This window comes from Salvelinus sp. IW2-2015, linkage group LG20 (assembly GCF_002910315.2).
Source record: "Salvelinus sp. IW2-2015 linkage group LG20, ASM291031v2, whole genome shotgun sequence".
Lineage (NCBI taxonomy): Eukaryota > Metazoa > Chordata > Actinopteri > Salmoniformes > Salmonidae > Salvelinus > Salvelinus sp. IW2-2015.
Genome location: NC_036860.1, coordinates 29,176,180 through 29,190,493, shown reverse-complemented (window position 1 = coordinate 29,190,493; position 14,314 = coordinate 29,176,180).

The following is a 14,314-nucleotide window of genomic DNA, read 5'->3' as shown; positions in this document are numbered from 1 at the left end:
CTTTGCTCCGTGGTGTACCTTGGAAGGAAYCACTTACWAGGGAGAATGGGGGGGTACTCTTTGGCTTGTTCTAATCAGTGTTCCCCCTCCGCAAAATACAGCTAACAGAGATATTTTTTWAAATAAATAATTACGAAAATACGTGGCCTTAAAAATGAAGTTTAGTACTTCATTGAACGTCTGAAAAGAAATGGACAAATCTGAGGGGGCACGTGCTCTTGTACCCACTATGGGCATGACACCTCTGGTCTTAGGCATTYTACCCCACTGTGTGCATCAACTGAAACATAAAGCTGAGAGCACTAAGAGGACTCAGGAAGCATTAGTGAAACTTAATAAAGCCTTCACAGAATTTAAAATCACATTGAATTAGTTCATGAATAAGATATTTATTAGCGCTCAGAAAATATTGCCATCAACTCGTGACAGCTGTTATGATGTGATTCATCATGTGACACATAACATCCCTTCCCCATAGGGCAGCACTTAACTCATAAATCAGCTCATGTCAGATGCCACGAAGCATGACACTTTTAATGAACATTTCATAAATCACTCATGTTTCACACATAAAGCGAAGCTGTAGAGTTTACTTGGCTTTATGGAGTTACCAGTACACTAAAGCCACATAGATATGAATAGTACAACATGTATCCATTTCAATCCATTGTGTTATTGTGGAAAACATCTAGTTCGATCTCTTTGATGCAATCCTAAATGACTTTTCAGCCAGCACAACCTCTCATGGCTTGCTAGCGTCGAGACACATATTTGTGTTACAACATACAGTATGGTGACATACTTCAWCAGTCACATACTTCAGTGCCACATTATGTGAACATGATGCAAGTGTCACTTTCACCTGTGAGGTGATGTGGAAACCTCTCCACTCTGTGCCTTGACAGTCCGAACTGGATTACATTCTGTGGACTCCCTAAAGCATAGCTTCTTCTAGCACTCTGACTAACCTTGCTCTTAGCATTGATGCTTACAGTTTATAGAGTAGTGAGGATGTATGCTTGACTGGCTATGCTCTTYTCAACCATTCTTTGTGGTTGTTTACAGTTGCCAATCAAGAAGATCTCTATCTGTTCATGGCTCAATGCGTCTCAAATGTGGCGATAAAAATGTGTTGGTGGATCTGATCACAATTGAAATTGATCAGCAATTCTGAATTGACTGCAAATCCCAGATTCTTACCTAACATGAACCTTCATTGCATCAAAAACAGCCCAAGACAAATGTTTTAGTATGGGCTGCTGTCTTCATTTCAGTTTAAATTGTGACTCGGCTAGAAGGAAATTGAGTTCTGTTGAAATATACAGAGAGATGAATCTTAGGGGCAAACAAGAGATTTCATTTTAAAGACAAGTCTGATTACTAAGTGCGAAGAAGTCTTGAAAGTACACAGATGGTTAAGCAGGCACTACCCTTACAAAAATGTACCATGSTACTATCATTTTTTYRGGTCACTACCATGGCAGGGAAAAAACATGGTACTGGTGCAACTACTTGGTTAAARTCCTATTCAAGGTTTTGCTTGTCTAACATCTACCGTGCAGTTCCACTCACACAGTAACTTGGCCACGCTCAACCATTCCTTGTCAGTAGCTACATGCACTATAATTACCACTGACAACAAATGCTGCATGTGGATATTCAATAGAAAAGTAGCCATACTATACTGTATTGTGCACAGGAGCACACTTCTAAGTCGGGCTTTATTAAGATGTCCAGAGAGAAAAATCATGCTTCTTTTAATTAAAATATCAACAGCATACCCAATGAGATATTTGATTCATTTTAATGTACATTTCCTCTTGAAACCTTTACGAAAAAAGGCAAAAATAAATTACTTTTGTGATCAGTGCATTTGAAGAGGAAAACAGATGATAATTCTATTGCTTTTCCCAGCACAACCTCACTCTCACAGCTAATTCAWTTCTGCTGAATGTATTCTGTAGTCTCGTTACAATGAGTCCAAATAACGTAGGAACCTTCTTTGTCACCAACTTTTAATGAAAACATACTCAACGACAGAAATACTGAAATTCCATATTTGAAACTGAAAAGGGATGCATTGGTCGTTTAAATTTGGTAGGTACAGTCTGATATTGTAATCAGAGCAACGGAAATAAGATGTGAAACACAACATAGGACCATTGCATAGAACAGAAAAGTTGTTTTTGCTGGTGTACTAATAAACTTCTGATCAGGTTTCTAAAAAGACAAAAGATCTTTATAAAACCAGTATAAAGTCACCATATGACACCACAAAAGACTTCACAATGACTTCATTACTATCAGTTTTGCCCCGGTAAGTATAGGCTGTAATATGGAAGAATATTTTTGAAGTGTGAATACACTGTCTGGCCTGGATATCAACTGAAATGGAGTCTGATAATGCTGGAACAAGACCATGTTTTGGTTGAAAGACAATGGTTCTGCCTGAATTATTTATGCTTTAWCATGGAGGAACGTTGGCTGTGGATAAGTTATTTATTTGCACAGGGATTATTTTCACATCATGTTGAGGCATTAAATTCCCTTTGTTTCATMCTTTTATACGCGTTTTCATGTTTCAAATAATGTTAACAGCTGAATGAGCTGCTGGTGGTATACACATACGAGAGTTTAAACAAACATCTAACCAAAAGCATCAAAACAACAAATAATATATGACAGGTAAAAATGAGAGGATGACTCAAGAATGTAGTAAGGTAGGTATGGTGCACAACGTCTTTTCCCTGAGCCTGCTCATTTGGCTGGATGGGAGGAATTTAAAATGGCCCATTGATAAATATGTGTTATCAATGTGGGCAACATGATATCATCACGTGTCGATTATCCTTTTCCTTTTATTCTCCCATAGAAAGCACAATGAATAATGTTAATTAACTGGTTGAACGAATGTTGAAGAAACATGGCTAATTGCCGAGTTTATAGAAGASAGAGACAAACAAGCAGGCYATGTGCGCGAAGCCCACAATTATACACCTTTCAATCGTTATTTGTTGGACAAAAATATAGAAATTGTACATTCCATCGAAGCTCTTTGTTGAGCGTTGGAGTGATTTCACCCGCTGTAGTAGCTGACGTATATAATGTYGAGACATCCGCATATACACACTGGGTTTACTCAAATCCAGTGGCATGTCATTAGTAAAGATTGAAAAAAGTAACAGGCCTAAATAGCTGCCCCGGGAGTTCCTGACTCCACCTGGATTATGTTGGAGAGGCTTCCATTRAAGAACACCCTCTGTGTTCCGTTAGACAGGTAACTCTTTATCCACAATATAGCAGGGGGTGTAAAGCCATAACACAAAAGGTTTTCCATCAGCAGACTATAACCGACTGTTGCGTGTAGAATATCCACATCTCAGGAAATAGTCTGGCGAATATCGAAACTCRAGCCAATTTTACCCGTTTTTCAACAAGCTTTTCGCTTCGGACGTTTTTATATGCTCTACCGCGCACCTGTCGTGTAAGGTTGAATGCCTCCTCTCCTACTCAGCCTCCCGAAAAAAGCTTCTCCCAAATGGGTGTGACACCTACTTCTGTTGCCTGCTGCACTGCTGCACTGCTGATCCCACCTGGCGATCTGTTCCCCGTCTGCCCTGGCCTGTCTCTCCCTATCTGGTACAGGTACCCCCACCACACTCCCCCTCTCTCCCAAGMTTTTGCTCGCCTCCAGCACACACGCACATACAGTGGATCCTCCTTTAAACGTTGCGAGCTTGCACCGCAGGACTTAAGAGGTACCCAGCGTCACGGCTTCATTACTCCAGACCACCACAAGGGGGAGTTAGAGCACTCATTATGCATTTGGGTCCCAAGGTTTTTATWTGACCAATCATATCGAGTGGTTCCAATAACGAATTTTGACACGAGCCACCCTTGCCTTTGTGGCGTTATTCAACAAAGATGGCTGACAAAACATTATGGTGGAACCAGATGTAAGTTCGTGTTGTTTAATGTTTTAGGGACTCCTGAGAAAAACAGCAAACCAGGCTGTCGTCTTGTGAAACAGTGGATGTAAAGAATCTAGCAAGCTAAAGTATTTACTGCAAATTGAATGTACAATTGTGTAAGCTTCCCTTGCAACGCAGCTGAAGTAACATAGCTAGCTAACTATTTACTTGCTTATTGTGTAGTGGAGGATAAAAAATAACTGTATGCCTATGGGATGTGTAGCTAGCTACAGCATGTAGCCGATCTGTGTATGGACCCTAAAACGTTAGGTTCTGAACTAATATTCATACCAATCTAKGAACCTCAGCTATCAAAGTTGTTGTATCAACCTCAAAGCTGAATGGCATTAATGAAGCCTATAGAGTAGAAAATAATAACTTTATTGTGCCAAGGATGCAAGTCCTATATACACATGTACTGTAGTTATTACCACGCATGAGATTCCCACATTGTCGCCTGTACATTGAATATATTCACTGATCATGCACTCTTCCTTGGCAAATAAAGGTGCGGTTCAGGTATGAATCTCTGAGACATTATTTTTCAGTCATATCAAACTCCATTATTTGAATGATGCTGTRTYTGCATGTATGTATTACAATWATACACTTCARCAGTGTTTACCACTYCTGCTCCTGGGACATCAATGATTACACAYTGTAACTRTGCAATAGACTAGAAACATGATTGATTTATAAWTCATATGTACAGAAAAAAAACTATGCATATCTAACTCCCTTCATCTKCATTAATCTGAAGACACAGGATAGTATTTCAACCAGTGGAGAATGTGAAACACCTTATTGAAAGAAGTTCATTATCCAGGTGTTATAAATACATAAATGCATTATAATTATGATAATTGTAATATTATGAATACAAGTTTAATCTGTACTTCAATGCACATATGGTGTGCATTATAAAAYGAGGAAGAAAGACGAGGTGGGGMGAGAAGTGTAGAAGACAGAAAGGGAAAGAGGTAAGAACAGMGGCARACAGCATATGATTCATGAATTACAGTGCWACCCTAATATTCTCTCAGTTCATCACAATTGCGCTGTCTCCTAACCAGCCTTGGGCCTCCAGTTGGCCCGAATGATATCTTAAGAGTGGCGATGACGGRACTGGMTTCCTCTCTCACATCAAAACATAMCTGCAGACGAGAGAGCATAATTAAGCCTTGTTTTTATATTCTAACACGGTCAGTCATCTTAAATCAGTAGKAGAAATGCAAAACTGACCTTGGATCATTAACTCTGGGACKACTACATTTCTGTCTGTATGTCAATGTAAAGCATCTCTTTAATAATACTTCCTGTTGACCCGACCAAGTGACATCTCACCTATGATCATGCTGTGCCCTCTGTGTCAACCATTTCAGATGCTGGAGGGGTTCACCAAAACAGCTGATGTAACCTAGAGGATTTAGGGAGAAGGGGGAGAGGGATGAAGTGAAGAAGAGAGACTGTTACTGTGTGTGTGTGTGTGTGTGTGTGTGTGTGGTCTCACCTAGTGTCCACACTAAGTGGCTACAGAGTACTTTATGCTGAAAGACAGACACATGAGGACAAACAATAGAAGATAATGTCAATAGAAGATACTGTATGTGACGCAGACACCTATCAGAGTGTACCTGAAACATTTAAATACAGAGAGCTATGTGTCACACCACTTGATTATTGCAAGGCTAACCCCCAGGGAAATCATAACTTGGCAGCAACAGAAAGTCCAGTGAAAATGGCTGTGTTTAGGTGGTGTAAATCTGAAAATTAGCAGCTGACATCTTAAGGGTTTTTAATTAATGCATGTGAGACAGGTTCCATGTACAACAACACAGGCAGAGCTGGAGAAAAAGAACACAGAAAAGTTTAATTACCTCTGGTTATGAACACTTTTGCCAGCAATAAAGCTTCCACGGCCTGTTCCTCGGACAGTGAACATCTGGCAATATCGACATTTTCGACCCCTTGGTCAGCTCGCTCTCTGAAAGTAAAGAAAACAGCTTATTTTTTATAGATATGAAAACAATAACTGAGATATGACCKTTCAATCTAAAGCAGCAGATGTCATTTTTAGGATACGTCAATACTGCCCAGTGCTGCTTACCTGAGATGCCATCTTCGTAGTTGTCCCCTYTGACTTCCTTTGTGTCGGAAAAAAGTTGCTTTCAGAACAATTATTTTTGATTGAAAATTAAAAAGGTTTTGCTCTCGACAAAAAGACACAAATGTACCTCCATAGCATATAACAATTTTCCTGTGAATAACCACACGTTCATACAAACGTGCTAATGTATGCAGAATTCTTGATGCACAACCGAAGATGCTGCCATACTCTGCCAGCACGCCAAGCGAGCCACTCAGGAGCAGAATGATGACATGGAAGAGGCAAAGAATGAGATGGGAACAGCAATTTGTTGCAAGTTGGGGAGGAGGGCTAATAGCTGAACAATAGACTATTCAACCTTTACTAAAGAATAGTCTAATAGCCGAGCTAGGTGTGAAAAAMAAAACTCCTATTACAGACCAGATTTGCCCTAACGACCAAGGGGTAGCTTGCTACTCAATGTAATAAAGTAATGACTTTTCAAATAAGTTACCTTACACGTTATGTTGGCTGACAATTTGTTAGCTACGCTGTACTTACAAACCACATAGCATATCATTACAGCAGTATGTACCGGTATGTTAGCTAGCTACCTAACTTTAGAAGTTATACATCAAATTTGCCAGTATATTAACTATAGGCTATCTAACTACCCAACGTTTATTGACTTGATTATTCTCGTCATTCTTAGCWTAGYTAAATGGTATAGTCGTTGTGCTTTCTCAATGGACATTCGGGTGCTTTCGTAAATTCGTTCTGGCTATCTATAGGCTGGACAATAGAACGAGTCAAAATTCACCCAAGGTTGAAAAACGGCTTAAGAGCGTTGGCTAAACTGGAACACTAGCGYGAGCCCATAGCAAATTAATRRAATYGAACGTYCGCAGAGCYTGTTTTGACTGGAGTGATGCTTAGAATACCATAAAAAATGTATCCCTTTTTATTTTACCACTACAATCTGTTCGTCGGATGAAACTGGAAAAAAACWACWTGTGTGGAAAGTAAACATCCGCACCTCGATGGTGTCAMCTGTGCTTATGTCTGCGTAATGAAWAAGTAGGGRRAAAATRAAAACGTCKGACTATTTCTGGTCTAGCGATCGATGACAAAYGAGCTCGCTGCCCAGACTTASATAATTACAAAAAGGAGATTCTCCTGATTAAAATGGTGCCCGTGTAACAATTTTACTTCTGTCCCTCTCCTCACCCTCTGCACACATAGACAACAGYCACCTTCGAAGCATCATTACCCATCKCTCCACRAAAGCTGCGGCCCTTGCAGAGCAAGGGGAACAACTACTTCAAGGTTGCAGAGTGAGCGACGTCACCGCTTTAAACGCTATTAGCGCGCACCCCGCTAACTAGCTAGCCATTTCACACCAGTTACACCCGACTTTAAAAAAATCGAAATATACACATTGTGAGATATTTGGCCAAATAGACAGACATGCCTATAAACAATGGGAAGACCGCAGACTTCCAATATTATTTTTTGTTGTTTACATTTTGTTGTTTACATTTTAACTATAAAACAATGTGAGCAGGTCTCATTACCAACAATAGCGAAGCAGGCATTGTGATGTTGAACAATAAGCTGGGCATAGAACGTTTGGAAGGCGAGTTGGTGCCACGGTGCTCAATAGAACTAATAGGAGCTGGCAGGGTGAAAAATGCACTAAAATAAGGCCAGTTGTTTTGCGATTACTTCAAAACAATGGCAAGCAGCTGGGACATATGGTTATATTATGAAACTGGGCTCCACGGCGGATGCAATGAACTAGTTTTTATCAGAAAAGAACGTTGTTRAAAATRWAATGTGTCCAGCYTACTATCTACACGGATTTCAGWGCACTCTTGTCTGAGTGTATCAGAGCGCAGAATAATTACTTTACGAGCGCTCAACACCCTTTAAATATGGCCGGTGTCAGTAAAYGTCGRAAAAAAACGCAATTAAATTGTTTCCAGCAGCACATTTACAGTCACCAACGCTCTGGTTAACACGAAAACTGCCTTACCAGCTCTGCTAGGGCGAGTAAAATGGTCAGAGTGGTCTGGATGTAGCTAGCCAATGTTAGCTTGGGTGCTTGACTGCCGTTGTAAGGCCAGAACTCTCAAATCAACCCTACTCCTCGGCCCGAACGTCCAGTGTGCGCTCCGAGAGTGAAACGGTCTGAATTTACAAACTGGTCATTTGTCTCTGAATGGAAACACCATAATATGAATCAAATTAATTAAGCCAAATTTCTGAAAATCAATCCCATATACTATGTTATTAAAAAAAGGTTTTAAATTCTCTGGTAATGCCAATACGGAATACTATCAAATGCTTCTCAAAGATGCCCCCTGGTGGTCAAAATAGCAATAACTTGCAGTAACATAAGAAATGGCTGAGAATTAAATGATGTGCCACAGAATGCTGCAGCAGCACGCAGGGTGTGCCGCAGTATGACRCAACCTTTAAAGGAGGAACCACTGTACACACACCGCAGACACTTTAATAGTAAGGGGATATCTGCAGGGACCACCTCTGTTTCAATGTAGGGTGGCAGGTAGCCTAGTGGCTAGAGTGTTAGAGTGTTGGACTTGTAACCGTAAGGTCGCAAGATCAAATCCCTGAGCTGACAAGGTTAAAAAAATATATATGTAATTTAGAAATCAGTCATTCTGCCCCTGAAGGCAGTTAACCCACTGTTCCTAGGTCATCATTGAAAATAAGAATATGTTCTTAACTGACTAAAATAAATAAAATGTTGCAATTAGTCTGACCAATTGTTGCTGGTATCTTGACTCTCTTGGTAGAATGGAGAATTCTCCCATCTCTAAATTTGAGAGCTCTGTTACTTGGTATGTCAATCATATTTTGTACTTCTTTCATATTTAGTTCACTGACATAGCTATCAAGCAATTCTGCACCACACACTGTGTGTGTACATGCAGTCTCAATCACAGCAGATTCTAAGGATTCAACTATAAAGATCTCAGTATCAGAAGCAGATTCGTTTGWAAACAGTGTTATGTTTACATTTTCCTCTGTTAGTTTAACTTGTTCATTTTTAGGAGGACAGTCTTTAACCCAATGGTAAGTGCTTTGACAAGTAGCTCGTTTTGATCTCCTTCCATACCTGTCCAGCGGATTTGTGCTGGGCAATGGCGCCCTCGTCTGGTTGTCTTGAGAACGTGACTTTTTGGCATCTTTTCTTTGCTGCTGTAATATGCTGCATCACTCACTTGCATTCAATCTGTTATTGGCGCGACAGACGTCTTTTCAACTGAAACATGTTTTAGTGCCAACTTCATTGATGCAAAAGTCAGCCCAGTACAAGCAGTCAAAGTCAACTGTTTCTCCCTACCATCTAGACAGGCAGTATCTAGAAACTTTTTTTTTTTTTTTTTACAATTTAACAATCAGCAAAATATGACAGAGTATGACAAAATATGACAAAATCCTTCCACCTACACAAAACACAATGCTACATGGGGGCACATAGTGCAAAACCCTTTCCTCCCCAACACATGAACACCCCCCTCCATCCCTTCTACCGGTATTAGCTTCAATGATTAACATCAAAAAATGAAACAGAATGACCTTCACATTCCATGCTAGAAAATAAATGATTCAACTCAAAAACAAATAATAATAATACATTAATGAAGAAAGTAATAATGAGGCAGCTAAGGTGACGTCTCCAGAAACTGCTGAAAGTCCCACAGACTCAGTAAATTCAAAGGGTTTATTACATAAATTGTACGTTTTTTTTTTTTAGCCACATCTGCTTGCTTGGTGGAGTGTCACTCTTCCATATAATAATAGCTGTGCATTTATTGGCTGCAATGACGGCCAAATGAATTCATCTGGTTTTGCTACCAATATTAAAACTTCTTAATGATCCTCGCGCGCAATCCCGTTAACAGGATTGTTTGACAACACCCAGTAAAATAGCAGCAAATTCAAAAACAGAAATACTCGTAATAATAATTCATAAATGATACAAGTGTTATACATCGGTTTAAAGATGAACTTCTTTTTAATCCAGCCACAGTGTCAGATTTTCAAAAAGGCTTTGCGGCGAAAGCAAACCATGCTATTATCTGAGGACAGCACCCCATCAAACAAACACATGAAAATCATATTTCAACCTGCCAGGCGCGAACAAAAGTCAGAAATAACAATATAATTCATGCCTTACCTTTGAAGATCTTCTTCTGTTGGCACTCCAATATGTCCATAAACTTCTTATGGCTGGGTGGCAGTATTGAGTAGCTTGGATGAAAAAGTGCCAGAGTAAACTGCCTGCTACTCAGACTCAGAGGCTAAGATATACATATTATTAGTAGATTTGGATAAAACACTCTGAAGTTTTTAACCTGTTTGAATGATGTCTGTGAGTATAACAGAACTCATATGGCAGGCAAAAACCTAAGAAAAAATCTAACCAGGAAGTGGGAAATCTGAGGTTTGTAGGTTTGCCTATCCAATATACAGTGGGATATTGGTCATATTGTACTTCTAAGGCTTCACTAGATGTCAACAGTCTTTAGAACCTTGTTTGATGCTTCTACTGTGAAGAATGAGGGAAGGAGAGCTCTTTGAGTCAGGTGTCTGGCATGAGCTGAACATGCACGCTCACGTGAGAGCGACCTGCTTTCCATTGCATTTCTGAAGACAAAGGAATTCTCCGGTTGAAACATTATTGAAGATTTATGTTAAAAACATCCTAAAGATTGATTCTATACATCGTTTGACATGTTTCTACGAACTGTAATGGAATTGTTTGACTTTTCATCTGACCTGCGCGTCATGAATTTGATTCCTGGACTGAACGCGCGAACAAAATGAAGGTATTTGGACATAAATGATGGACTATATCGAACAAAACAAACATTTATTGTGGAACTGGGATTCCTGGGAGTGCATTCTGATGAACATATCAAAGGTAAGTGAATATTTATAATGCTATTTCTGACTTCTGTTGATTCTGCAACATGGCGGATATCTTTATGGCTTATTTGGGCTCTGAGCGCTGTAATCAGATTATAGCATGGTGTGCTTTTTCCGTAAGTTTTTTTGAAATCTGACACAGCGGTTGCATTAAGGAGAAGTTTATCTAAAGTTCCATGTTTAATACTTGTATCTTTTATCAATGTTTATTATGAGTATTTCTGTAAATTGTGTGGGCTCTCTGCAAATCACCGGATGTTTTGGAGGCAAAACATTACTGAACATAACGCGCCATTGTAAACTAAGATTTTKGGATATAAATATGAACTTTATCGAACAAAACATACATGTATTGTGTAACATAAAGTCCTATGAGTGTCATCTGATGAAGATCATCAAAGGTTGGTGATTCATTTTATCTCTATTTCTGCTTTTTGTGACTCCTCTCTTTGGCTGGAAAAATGGCTGGGTTTTTCTGTGACTAGGTGCAGACCTAACATAATCGTTTGGTGTGCTTTCGTTGTAAAGTCTTTTTGAAATCGGACACTGTGGTGGGATTAACAACAAGTTTATCTTTAAAATGGTGTAAAATACTTGTATGTCTGAGGAATTTTAATAATGATATTTCTGTTGTTTTGAATTTGGCACCCTGCACTTTCACTGGCTGTTGTCATATCGATCCCGTTAACGGGATCTCAGCTGTAGGACCATCACAAATGGTCCTTTTGTTCGATAAATTCCTTTGTTATATCTCCAAAATGTCCATTTATTTGGCATGTTTGATTTAAAAAATACACCGGTTCCAACTCGCGCAACATGACTACAAAGCATCTAATAAGTTACCTGTAAACTTGATCCAAACATTTAAACAACTTTCCTAATCCAACTTTAGGTATTTTTAAACGTAAATAATCGATACAATTTAATACGTAATAAACTGTGTTCAATACCGGACGAAAAGAAAGTGGAGCGAGCTTTCAAGTCGCGCGCCCCAACCACAACAGTACACTAGACTCGACCCTCGTTCTGAACAGCCCTACTTCTTCATTTCTCAAAGGAAAAAAATCAACCAATTTCTAAAGACTGTTGACATCTAGTGGAAGCGATAGGAACTGCAAGCAAGTGCCTTAGAAATCTAGATCCACATAGAAACCACATTGAAAAGAGAGTGACCTCAAAAACAAATTCCTGGATGGTTTGTCCTCGGGGTTTCGCCAAATAAGTTCTGTTATACTCACAGACATCGTTTTAACAGTTTCAGAAACTTTAGAGTGTTTTCTATCCAAATCTACCAATTAGATGCATTTCCTGGCTTCTGGGCCTGAGTAGCAGGCAGTTTACTTTGGGCACACTTTTCATCTGGACTTGAAAATAGTGCCCCCTAGCCTTAAGAAGTTATAACTGGTAGAACAGAGTCATCTCCAAGAAGAATAAGGGAAGGATCTAGTGGTACTGTCATATTAGTGACCTGTGATAAGATCTGAATAATGTCTTTTCAATAATTGCTTAGTYCAGGGCAGGAGAAAAACATCTGCATCAGTGTTCCCACCCCCGTTTTACACCTTGGGCAAAATTGTGAATATTTAGAATTGATCTTATACAGTCTCTCTGATGTAAAGTAGAGCCTATGTAAAATATTGAATTGCATCAACTTGTGCCTTGTGTTAAATGAAAGATGCTGAGCATCTAAAAAGAGCTTTCCCCATTTCTCATCCTCAAAAATGAGACCAAGGTCATCATGCCACAGAGGTTCATCGTTCCCCAACAGAGCTGGATAATGGCAGGGGATTTTAACTTGGTACTGAAAACCTGCGGACAGTCTCCTTCATTGCAACCGGAAGATCTTCCATGGTGAGTTAAGAAATCAACACTTACTCACTCGGATTGTGTATTCAAAACCCTCACTCAGCAGAAGCAGCTGTAAAACTATGTTAAAGCAAGCGCCAGAAAGATACGGGAAATACCAATTCTCGCGCCAGACTTGCTCAGGACATCTCCTCAGAGCATTTACGGCACGGCAATTGTCACCACCGAAACTGGTTAAAGTATGAGTGCTTGTCTCTAATTGGAGATCATATTCTCCAACTGTTCATACACAGTTTCAACTATCCTTATCCTCACCGAAGTGACTCCTAGTTCTCTATATTTTAATTCCTGCAGCCAAGGAAAGTTTAACTCCTGGGTGTAAGTACTTACCAAGATGTATATCAGATATTCTGCCGCTGCTTTAGTACCAGTCAGTAAACACAACCAACCTCAAGAAGTTGGAGGTATGGCACTACTTCTAAATAATGCCACATTTGTAACATTTCTGAACACTCATATAGACATATGTTTTACCCAATAACAACTCTGCCTCCCCTATTTGAGAAGCTCTCCCTTGCATATCTGAGGGGGGCAAATAATATCCTTTAGTTCAGGTGTCGTAAAATGTATAAGGCTAAGTAGATTCGTTGGAGAAAGAAATTAGAGATCTGGAAAATGAACATAGTATACATTTGACGGACTAACTCTATAAAAACTCTACACTTCAAAGTTGTGGCAAAAATGGCTTAAAAGACAACACGTCAAGGATTGGAGTGGCCTCAACAAGCCCTGACCTCAATTCCATAGAAAAGATGTGTTGGGCAGGTTGATACTAAAACCTGAATGTCAGTTACACCAGCTCTGTCAGGAGAATGGACCAAATTCACCAAACTTATTGTGGGAAGCTTGTGGAAGGCTACCGAAACGTTTGACCCAAGTTAAACAATTTAAAAGGCAATGCTATCAAATACTAATGAGTGTATGTAAACTTCTGACCCACTGGGAATGTGATGAAAGAAATAAAACTGAAATAAGTTATTCTTCTAGTATTTTCTGACATTTCATTCTTTAATATAAAGTGGTGATTCCTAACTGACTAAGACAGGGAATTTTTACTAGGATTACTTATTTGGTTGGCTAAGGCATATGTAAACTTCCGACTTCAACTGTTATATACAGTATGAACCTTTCTATAATAACCCCATCTTACCCCAAGCCCTGAGAGATGGTTTTACATTTTCTTGGTTCAACAAAGGAATTAAAACATTTGGTAATCTCTATAGAGAAGGTGAACTACTATCTTTCAACAACTGGCATCTCATTTTCGTTACCTCAAACTCATTTTCTTCAAGTACCTTCAGGTTAGGTTTTATATTGCCACTTAGCTGGGAGGTAGGATTCAGCCCATGAGTAAACCTATAACTGATAACTGTGGTGGAAAGGAAAGGGGTAAAAGGTTTAATTTTGTTACATGTAACCTAGTCTTCCAGCT